Consider the following 11,186-nt stretch of genomic DNA (forward strand, 5'->3'; position numbering starts at 1 on the left):
TGGAGGTGACCCAAATCACAATTTTTAGTTCCTAATAAAAAAAAAAAATGCAGCCAATTGAAACGGCCCAAAATAAATCATTGTTGAAACTAGCACTTTTTAGATTGGTATAGTTGGAATCTAAAAGGATTAGTACTAACTTACAAATGGTGGGTCACAGAGGAGACTAAAATAGCCAGCCTGACCTTGCAGGTTGGCACCAAGGAGCACAGCTTGGCCCCCAGGCTGGTCCATCTTTGAGCAAGACAACAGTGACTGCTCGTGTGGGCTTTCTATGTTTGAGAAAAGCACTTCTTAAAGTCCTCTACTGGTTTTGGTTTTTGTTTTTTCTCTTAAGTGGTGTAGGCGTATAGGGGCAAACTAGGAAGCGGATGAGGAGAAAGGAAAATACATTTCCAAGTTAGAGAAGCTTTGGGGCATGATATCCCAATGGGTGTGAACTAAATTTCGTTGGCGGTGGGACCCACAGTCAAAGCAACTAAAGAAGCTCACTTCAAGAGGAAAATTCCAGTTTCTGGAGTGCCAGGATTAAAGAGAGCAGCGGCAACTCCCTCAGAGTTCTAAGAGCTGCTTCTTCCTTCTCTTCCTCCCCAACTTCCCACCCTTATTCTCACTGTCAGGCTGTATCATAATGTGATATCAAGAAAACCATGTCTAACACCATATGATTTCATTCATATGTGAAAGATAAACAAAGACACAGATAAGGAGAACAGATTAGTGGTTACCAGAGGGGAAGGGGGTGAGGGCAGGGTGAAAGGGGTAAAGGGGCACATATGTATGGTGATGGATAAAAATTAGACAATTGGTAGTGAACACGATGCAGTCTATTCAGAAACTGATGTATAATAATCAACACCTGAAATTTACGCAATGTTATAAGCCAATACAACCTCAATAAAATAATCTTTAAAAAAAATAGAAAGAAAAAAGAAAGGCCAGCCTGGTGGCCTAGTGGTTAAGTTCACGCGCTCTGCTTCAGCAGCCCAGACTTTGCAGGTTTTGATCCCAGGCATGGACCTACCACTGCTCGTCAAGCCATGCTGTGGTGGCATCCCACATAAAATAGAGGAAGATGGGCACAGATGTTAGCTCAGTGACAGTCTTCCTCAAGCAAAAATAGGAAGATTGGCAACAGATGTTAGCTCAGGGCCAATCTTCCTCACAAAAAAAAGAAAGAAAGAAAAAAACCACGTCTGAAGAACATATCCTCCCCAAGAAAGGCATTACATTGTCTTACAAGCCAACAGGGTCTTTGGAGAGGCCCAGGCGTGCATCCTGGCTCTTCCACTTATAAGCTGTGGGATACAGTCGAGTTACTTAACCTCTCTGAGTTTTAAGGGCTCACCTGTGAAACAAGAACAACAGAACCCACTCTGTATATTTTTGAGAGGGACTGTGAAGAAGTACATAAATATGAGCCTTTCGAGTCAATGCCGAGATTCTCATTTTTCCCTGACCACTTTCCAGTTGGGGGACCTCATGTAGGTAACTAACTTATATGCGCCTTATATATGAGCGTTCTCATTTGTAAAGATAACAATACCCACCTCAGATGGTCAGGGATAATAACACCCACCTTGTAAGGACTTTTAGATCAAAAGGTCAAAAGCTGTAACTGGTTATATTTTGATAAATCTTCAATTATTCAAGCTAAATACATGTGCACATCTATCTGTAATTTTTGTTTTATTGACGTATAACAGATACAGTAAACTGCAGACATCATAAGTGTAAATTTAATTATATTTAACCCTGTTTTTAGATGATTTTAAAAACTAGAAGCTTTCTCTGCTGTCTGCCAATTAGAAGAAAAGAGATTAATTTATCTAATTAAAAGATAGTTTTATTTGGAGACAGAAAAAAAGAAACGCAACCTTGAATATACACAATTTTTTACCAACAAACAGGGTACAGTTCATTCACACACTTACCCACCATCTTCACTCACATTCTAGAGATTTCTTGGATTCACCGGAACGGTGGCCGTTGCTAAGCAGAAGTGACGCTTTCATAAAAGTGCCTGTGAGTTTGACCTCTGTAGCACCCCTGACATAGATTCTTAAATTTTTTTTCTTTAATTGATTACATCTTGTAGGACGTTCAACAGCTTCTCTTGAAAGAGCATGACAGACAGATGTTTTGTGTCTGAGTGCAGCATAAACATCAACATTTCCTGGCTTTGAAAATTCTTTATTCCAAAAGATTTGGCCGAATTCAGCCGTTATAAGCAAAAGACAACTCCTCTTAGCAATGTCTCTACCTAGCAGTTGATGTGTTTATTTTGACAATGATTGTGCAGCTCATTCAGATTTCCGAAACATTCAAATGTGAAAAAGCTGGTATCTTAGAATTGAGGAAACATGATTTTAATACTTTGCAACATACGTTTCACCAAAAGCAATGTAAGTTGTCTATGTGTAAAAAACCGTACAGGACACTGTGATGGCAGCTCTATTTGGCTTCACCATTGGGAGCTAAGTTGTGATAGGAGCCAGAGATTCCAAAGTGAGGAATCTTGAGTGTTTTCTCCAAGGCAAATAGCACTGCAAGACAACTTCTCTGTCATATTAACCATCATCATCACTTTGAAGTGCCTACTCTGTGCCGTGTGCTTGTCTCTCCCGGTCTTTATAAAAAGTCCCATACAATTGGTATTATTAGCCATTTTTACAGACAAAGAAACTGGGACTCGGAGGGATCACTGTGGAGGCTAACTCATCTATGTGGAAGATCCTGAATTTGAACCCAAGCCTGTCAGACTCCAACACCTGGAATCTTTCAAGTGCACACAACAGCTTTCTTCAGTTGTGCCATGTTAAGTAGACTTAGTGTACTCAGAATACCAAGAATGACTCCAAAGATCTGTTAGAGGTGGGGGTGGTGGAAAGAGAGAGAAATGCTTATATCCATATGTGTGTGTGTTTATGTATATGTGTGTGTGTCACTCACACACACACACACACACACACACTAATTCATTAGGGAATTTCTTTTCACTGAAGCTGTATAAAGAAAAAACCTCACTGGTGTAAACTATTGGAAAGAAGGTCAGATTGAATCAGTGAAAAGTATGAATTTTAAATTCATTTTAAATAAAAGAGATTTTCCTAGTACCTTATGGATTTCAAAATGAATTCCCACCCATCCTCTCATTTCATGCTCATAACAACCCCCTCGAACTAGGCAGAGTTGATATTATCGGCCTAAATTTACAGGTCAGAAAAAAAAAAGGCTGAAAAAGTTAAGTGCCTTGCCTGTGGTCACAGGGCTGTTTAGTGATAAACCCACATCTCCCTACTCTGCAGGGTGACCTAACAAATTCCTTCTGAATTACCAGAGCATTATTGGATAAGAATGATATGTATTCTTATATTAATTATTCATATATAAGAGATCGCCTGAAGTGCTCAAAGATGTATTTCAAACATTCCCCTTGTAATCTCATTTATATCATTCTTCTGCACCACTTAGCGAGACAGGTTTGCTAAATGAAGGAAAATTTCTGCCCAGATCCCAATCAAGTTATTATAAATTCCAAATTAATAGGGCCTAAATAAATAAGAGCTTATTAGGGGGCTAAACGCTGATAATGTTATTTGTTTCTGATATCTTTTTTCATTTGCTTCAGCTCCAATTTGAGCGTTTTATCTACTCCATTTTTTTTTCTTCTGTTTCCTCATTAGAGAAACAGAGCAAGAGAGGCATACACGGAAAACATTGCTTGCATGTGAATAAAATTAATAACCTGAAATTATAGAAGGGGGCGGAGAGGCCTCTTTTTGGTAATTTGTCATAATGTTTAGTAACAGCAATTTGCAGTAATGAAATAACCAATCTTTACTTCGGGGTATGTGTTGTGTTTATTGGTTTATGCTTTACTTACATTTTTTTATTACTCCATTTGTTAAATTATTTAAACTTACAAGGCAACCTCTAACTTAGTAGTTGTAAGGCAGCCTTCTGAAATGGGAGTCATGGAAATAATTATTTCATTTTTTATCCCTATTTTTTAAGGGACCAAGATATTTTTGTCATTTATCCTGGGATTTATAGGGTCTAAAAAGCTCAGGATCATTCACCACCAGGGGCAGGTAACCCAGATTGAACTTTAAGGACTGCAAGAAGTTATCTTTCTAAAATAAACTCTATATGGGCCAGACCCATGGCCTAGTGGTTAAGTTCGTGCACTCCGCTTCTGCAGCCTAGGGTTTCGCAGGTTCGAGTCCTGGGCACAGACCTGGCACCGCTCATCAGGCCATGCTGAGGCGGCGTCCCACATGCCACAAGTAGAAGGACCCATGACTAAAACTATGCTACTGTGTACCGGGGGACCTTCGGGAGAAAAAGGAAAGATAAAGTCTTAAAAAAAGATCTTTAAAATAAACTTTATATAAAAGTCATCTGGGTGGAAACGTGCTTTTCCTCGTGCTGGGTTTTTTCACACTTTTAAAAGAGTCCTGAGAGACTCGGATGAATGAGAGACAGGTCCATAGCATGAAAGGCCCACTGCTCTTAGAGATATTTCTTCCATGATTAAAAAATAGTGAATTTTCGTTTGCCAGGTGCAAGGAATAAACGCTCCTGGGTTCCCTCTGTTCTGTCGTCTTCCCTCTAATCTGCAGAAACACCACAAAGGCTGTTCTGTTCCTTCCCGCCATCGCATTTCTCACTCAGACACCCTTCCTGTTTGGGATTCTATTTCTTACTTCCATTTGGTTCTTTCCTTTCCTGGACGGGCTTCTAAGTTTGTTTGTGTTCAGGTTTCCCACATTTTCCTATTTTTGAATTGTTTCTTTCTGCAGGACAATCTCCGTGTCTCACTCCTTTTTCATTTTGCTCCCTGTCTGTTCTGTACCTGGTATTATTCATCATCTTTGTTTCTATTTATTTCTCTTCTCCTAGCTCTTATTTCTTTATCTCTGGCCCCTTATTTCCTCTCCTTGATTCTCCTGTTCCCATCTCAATGCCCTTTGACCGACCAGACATCCTCTCCCTACCCACTTAGAGCAATTGAAGAAACACTCCCGACAGAATGGAATAGAAAAGACAGAACAGAAAGAGAGAATGGAAAGGTGGTGAGTGAACCTGGGAAGGGCGTGTTGGGTCTTGTTCGTGACTTCCCCATCCCGTCTGTCTGTCGGACAGTCTCCGCCTGTCTGCCTGTGTCCCAGTGAGGGAACGAGGCCACACAAAGGGGAGGAAGCAGGAGGAGATAAAGGTGAGGGCTTGGGCCTGGCCAGCTGTTCTTTAAATACCACCCGTCAGCATTCCTCTCAGAAACCCTACAAAACAGGATTGTACTTAAAGCATGGAGCAGCTCCGCTCAGCTCCCCAGCAAGCTAGAGTCCACCCTCTCTGGAATCTAACACTGAAGGTAAGTGTAATCATCAGAATGTTTCTGCTTGACCCTAAATTACTTTAAAACTACCAGTGGGAGGGTGCTGATGCCAACCTCCAGAATAAACATCTTACTTCTCATGACTTGGCCATGACCCAGCCCCACCCTTAGCATTTTTGTTTTTAAAATATTTCCAGATATGTTTATAAATAAATCACGCCTTTTGGAACTGCCTTGCCGCCACTCAGTCGTACAGCGGAGGAAAAATCCGTGACAGCTAACACGGTGGAAAGTTTGCTTCTCTCTTACCCTTCAGAGAAAAAAAAAAAGCAGCATAATAAGTATTTAAAAACCAGATGAACAAGAAGCTCTCAGAAAAACAATTTTACCAGCTCAGTAGTAGTAAGACAACCAAATGTACAAACCCCGTGACCTTTCTTCCGTCCCTTCCCAACCCCGGGCGGACGCTGCTGGTTGGGACCTGAAGTACTGTGCAGGGGCCAGTGTGGGGGCAGCGGGGACCAAGGAGCCACTGTCTTCCTCACTTTGGAGCCTGCTGAGGAAGAATGATGACAGAGCTGACTCCATTTTTCCTTTTCAGGCAGGTGTCATTTTTGTTGATTTTGAAAGTGAGTCCCAGGGAAAACCCTCAGTGTTCAAATTCTTCAAAACAACAATAAACCTGCACTTTGCGCATGTTTTTTTCTTTTGACAAAAGAAGTCTCTATTTGGGGGAGGGTGAGGTAAATAGAGGAAATTACCCTAAATTTGTAACATTGTTGACTAGGATCCTCTCTGATGTCAGCCCGTCGTCCCCTCCCATTCTGGCCCACTCTTTAGACAGAGGCAGAAGAGCTGGGTCTAAGGACTGATGAAGACACAAAGGCTCAGGATGGAGGCCTCGGTCCAATCCAACCCCGCACAGACTGCGGCTGGGTCTGAGCGGCCCCAGGCAGCCAGGAGTCCTTCCTGGTAAGGCGGCTTCAGGTCCAGGGGTCTGCCCACAGTCGGGGTACCGCCGTGTGGGGACCTCTTGGTCCAAGGCCCTCTTTTTATTAACATCCGAGGATTTTTGCTTTGATTTCCTGGCTTCAAAAAGATAACAAAAGGAGGAGCTGAGAACTGAATCCATACGATAGAATAACACACCCAGTGATAAATTATATTTCACAAATATTCATTCAAAAATCATTCACTGGGGTTCCAATTTTAGTGCTAATTTTTCCCCTCTAAGGAAGTTTTAAAATAAAATAAAAAGAAACAAGAAGCAAAAATAAAATAAGAACAGAAAAATCCTTGGCCAGATAGGGCCCAGTTCCTGGTATTCTTGAGATTTTCAGGTTCTGTCTTGTTTGCAAAGCCTCGTGGCCCCGATTTCGGTCTCCATGATGGGCGTTAGAAGGGCCGCTGCCTGGTCTCAGGGCTTTCATCGCCTTTGGGAGCCCTGTCGTGGTCTTTGTCTCCATTCGGTAAAAGGTTGGGCTTCAAGCAGCTGCGGGCGTAGTGTCAGCTGCTCCACAGAGCCGAGCAGTGGTCCACGTTAGGCGGCAGGCTCCCTGCCAGCCTGGCCTGGGCTCTGCACTCTGCTCTCTGCCCCGCCGCAGAGGGAGGGGTTCCTGGCTCTCTACATTCTGCAGGAAGAGAACTATCTCAAGGCTGAGTTCCTGGAAAAACCCACCACCACAATCGAAAAGCCATGAACTCCTATGACTCATTTTGTCACACAAACATCCCATTCTGGAATAGCCAGAGGTTTCGCTCTTACTCCCCTTTCTGACCATTGTCAAGGACATGTGACTTGAGTAGACGTGTTGGTTTCCTGGGCTGCCATCACAAAGCCTCACAAACTGAGTGGATGCCTACTGAATAAATGGAAACCTATTGTCTCAGTTCTCAGGGCCAGAAGTCCAAAATGAAGGTGTTGGCAGGCCGTCTCCCTGGGACGGTGCTGGGGAAGGATCTGTTCCTCGTCTCTGTCCCGCTTCCGGTAGCCTCAGGCGCTCCTTGTCTTGTAGACACCTCGCTCCAATCCACTGTCCTTTCACAGTGTTCTCCCTGTGTCTTCACATCTTCTTCCCTCTGTGTGTGTCTCCGTATTTAAATTTTCCCATTTTATAAGAACACTAGCCATGTTGGATTAGGACCCACCCAAATGGCCTCATTTTAACTTGATGAAATCTGCAAAGACCTTATTTGCAAATAAAGTCCCGTTCTAAGGTTTGGAGGTTAGGACTTCAATATATCTATTTTGGAGGACACAATTCAGCCAAAAACCGTAGCCTACCTTGATGTTTAAATATTTTCTCAACTTACAACAAAGACTACTCTCTCTTGTTCTGTGGGTCGGCATGTGGAAGTTCTGTAACTAGAGCAATAACAAGATTCAAACAAATGGCAAAGCAAAGCGGCTGGATAGGTTAAACAGTGGTGGGGCTTTAGAAACTTCTGCTTGGCCACTTCCCCTTGCGCAGGCCTGCTCAACCTCCTCTTCCGGTTTCCCTGAAAGAAGTGGGAATCTGATTTGGACTTTGAGCCGAGGTTTCTCTTTTCTAAGCTCTCCTCCAGCATAGGGACTCATCTGAGCTGCCCTCCCTTTCTGTAATAGTGGCTCTCACCCGGGATAAAAACTTACCCTCACCACTGACGGAGGGGGAAGTGCTGGAAAATGTGTCAACACAGGTACTGTTGGTTGCCCAATAGCAATTCACACTCATTATTGTACAGTCATGATATAAGACTGAAAGTGACATTTAAGTGTTTTGAGATCCTAAGATGAAAAGTAATTGAAAAGAGTAGTTGTTGGGATTGGATTGTCATAGCATTTTCTTTATTCAATCAGAGCATATTTGGGTTAATGAACATCTTAGTTTCTCCTAATTTTCTGGATAATAGTCATAACAAACCCAATACAATTCTCGTCCTCCAGGGCTTACACATTGACGCGATTAATCACCTTTCATTTCCATAGCTCTTCTCCTGCCCCAGCCAATTCTCATGTCAGCCTCCTAAGTCAGCGCAACATGTATGAAGAGCACGTGAGAAAAATGACGAGGTTCAAAGAGTGGGGGGCCCCCCAGGTGGTCTCTGGGGGCACCAGGGCCGGGGGCTCCAGCCCGTGGCTCCCCTCCCTTCAGCTGCGGCCAGCTCCTTGCACAAACTGGTGGTACACTACATGTGGATTTCATTTACGGGTTGGACTAGTTTCCAGCGTCTTGTTTGAATGTTCTGTTTCTTATTTTTATTTTCCAGTTTTTCTAGTTGGGTAAGGCTGGGTAGATCAGATGGATCAGAGGAGCTATCTCTCACCTGTCCCACTCTGACTACAAATCTTCCCTCGCAGGTAGGATTTAAAAGGGAGATGGCTGGGGGGCCGGCCCCGTGGCCGAGTGGTTAAGTTTGCGTGCTCTGCTTCAGCAGCCCAGGGTTTCACTGGTTTGGACCCCGGGCTCGGCCATGGCATTGCTCATCAGGCCATGCTGAGGCGGCGTCCCACATGGCACAACCGGAGGGACCTACGACTAAAATATACAACTATGTATTGAGGAGCTTTTGGGGAGAAGAAGAAGAGGAAGAAAAAAAAAAAGAAGATTAGGGGCCAGCCCCGTGACGCAGTGGTTAAGTGCGCACATTCCACTTCTTGGAGGCCTGGGGTTCGCCAGTTAGGATCCCGGGCACAGACATGGCACCACTTGGCAAAAGCCATGCTGTGGTTGGCGTCCCACATAGAAAGTAGAGGAAGATGAGCACAGATGTTAGCTCAGGGCCAGTCTTCCTCAGCAAAAAAAAGAGGAGGATTGGCAGCAGTTAGCTCAGGGCTAATCTTCCTCAAGAAAAAAAAATTTAAAAAAAGAAGATCAGCAACAGATGTTAGCTCAGGTGCCAATCTTTAGGGAAAATAAATAAATAAAAAATAAACAAACAAAAGGCACATAGTGGAGGGTAAGCTTAGAAGAGCGAGGGGAGAGACTGTGCCAAAGCCTTGTCTTTGCAATCGAGCAGGCAGAGCGCTTCATGCAGAACGGACGGGGAGGACGGGATAGGAAAAATTTATGTTTTTCTTTCTGATAATTCACTAGCACTGTACAAAATTAAACAGTACAGAGAAAGAGAAGGTTTCTGCCATCTCAACACTTCTGTACTCTCTCTAGGGGGCAGCCACACTGATGGCAGGGCACTTCCTTCTAGGCTTTTCAAAACTATAGGTCCACATCCACATCTCTATAGAAGCAGAATCATTAACAGGGTCATAATATTCTGATTATTCTGTACCTGCTCTTTATCTTCTTATATTGCAGATATTTTCCCATGTCAAACCATGAAGATGTAACCTATTCTTTTTTTAAAAAAACACATTTCATGTTTTAAAATAAAGCAATTCTTGCACAGATTCAAACCACACAGAAAGATATAAAGTGAGAAGTACAATTCTTCCTCCTTTGCCGCTAGTCCTTTTCCCCGAAGGTAATCACAGTCACCATGTAACAGCGTCCCCCACACCCCTCCAGAAAGTGTGATCACTAATATTTCCAGATAAGTGCAAATAGATAACTTTTACTTTGTTCTATACCGTATTTTGTTTACATAACACATCTTCAACTTTTAAAGAACCAGTATACACAGATATTTCTCATTCTTTTTAACAGATGTGTGGTAATCCATTGCATGAATATACCATTATTTAATTAATCAGTTCTCTGTTAATGGACATTTAAGCTGTTTAAAAATTCTGTACTAAACAAACAGCACTAGAATAAACATTCTTATACATACATCTCTGTACGGAAAGAACATTAATGCTCACTTTTCCACACTCTCATCAGCCCTGGTCATTAAGCCTTTATTTATTGATTTATCTTTTTCCAAAACTTCTGCTGATTTGATTAGTGACATCTTGCTTTAACTTCCATTTCTTTGATTATTAAGGAATCTAACTTATTTTATATGATTTGCTGCTCTGTATTGCCTGCTCATGACTTTTGCCTGACTGTCTACTGGAATATTCTCTTTTTCTTATAGATTTAGAAGAGGAGAATGGCGTTCTCACACAATACAGAACTCCAGTGATGGGTCTGAGAAGGTCTTAAAAAGCAATTATTCTCTACGTGGTCATTATTCTCTAACAAACTCAACAGAGACCAAGCTAAAGTTTACGTCTGTTAAAACAATTTTTTTCTAATAAAGTATAAATCGTGTAAAAAAAAATACAAGAGGAAAGAACAGCTTGTTTTCCAGTCTCTTGTCATCTGAGGGGCACTTTGGGGAGACAGTGAAGATGCCAAGGAAATCATTCTTATCTGTTTAACACACACTTCTCATAAGGAACTCTTGGCTATTCTAGCTTAAGACACACACAAGTGAAAGTAACAAGACCATTCTAAGTGATGGACTGCCACTCTTTCTGACTGGTTCCCCCTCAGTCCAAATTACTGAAATTTTCTCCTAATGTCTAAAAACAAGCCCATTTACAGAGCCAGTGACATCATCACTGTCAGAACTGCATTCATTTTCACTCCCTCACACAGTTTCCTACTGGATGAGTGGCTTCCTTGTTTAAATATGGAATTCACAGATCATAAAATGGATTTCATCCAGACACAAAATATGAAGAAATGAACTCATGGGAAATGACCCTTGAAATGCACACCACCCTCCAGGCTTGAAAGGATTTTCTGTTTCATCAACTTTAGATGAGCCATAATAATAAAACATAAAATACTATGCAGAGACTAGAAAATCAACAGTCGCATACCTTGCACTTCCTCCCATCTCGCTTTCCTAGCCTGACTCATTCTCCGCATTTACAGCTAGTCCACTTGGCCTCCCCTCAGGAATCACACCCCGTGGT

At 42.3% G+C, this 11,186-nt stretch overlaps 1 long non-coding RNA gene across 1 annotated transcript; it reads left to right on the forward strand.

Moving 5' to 3' along the window:
* The first annotated feature begins 777 nt into the window (after positions 1-777).
* On the forward strand, positions 778-10,549 carry LOC139077916 (uncharacterized). The gene is made up of 3 exons (XR_011530566.1): positions 778-5,946; positions 6,186-8,681; positions 10,358-10,549. It is a non-coding gene; the product is annotated as an uncharacterized lncRNA (long non-coding RNA).
* The last annotated feature ends 637 nt before the right edge of the window (positions 10,550-11,186 follow it).

Source organism: Equus przewalskii, chromosome 20 (assembly GCF_037783145.1).
Source record: "Equus przewalskii isolate Varuska chromosome 20, EquPr2, whole genome shotgun sequence".
Lineage (NCBI taxonomy): Eukaryota > Metazoa > Chordata > Mammalia > Perissodactyla > Equidae > Equus > Equus przewalskii.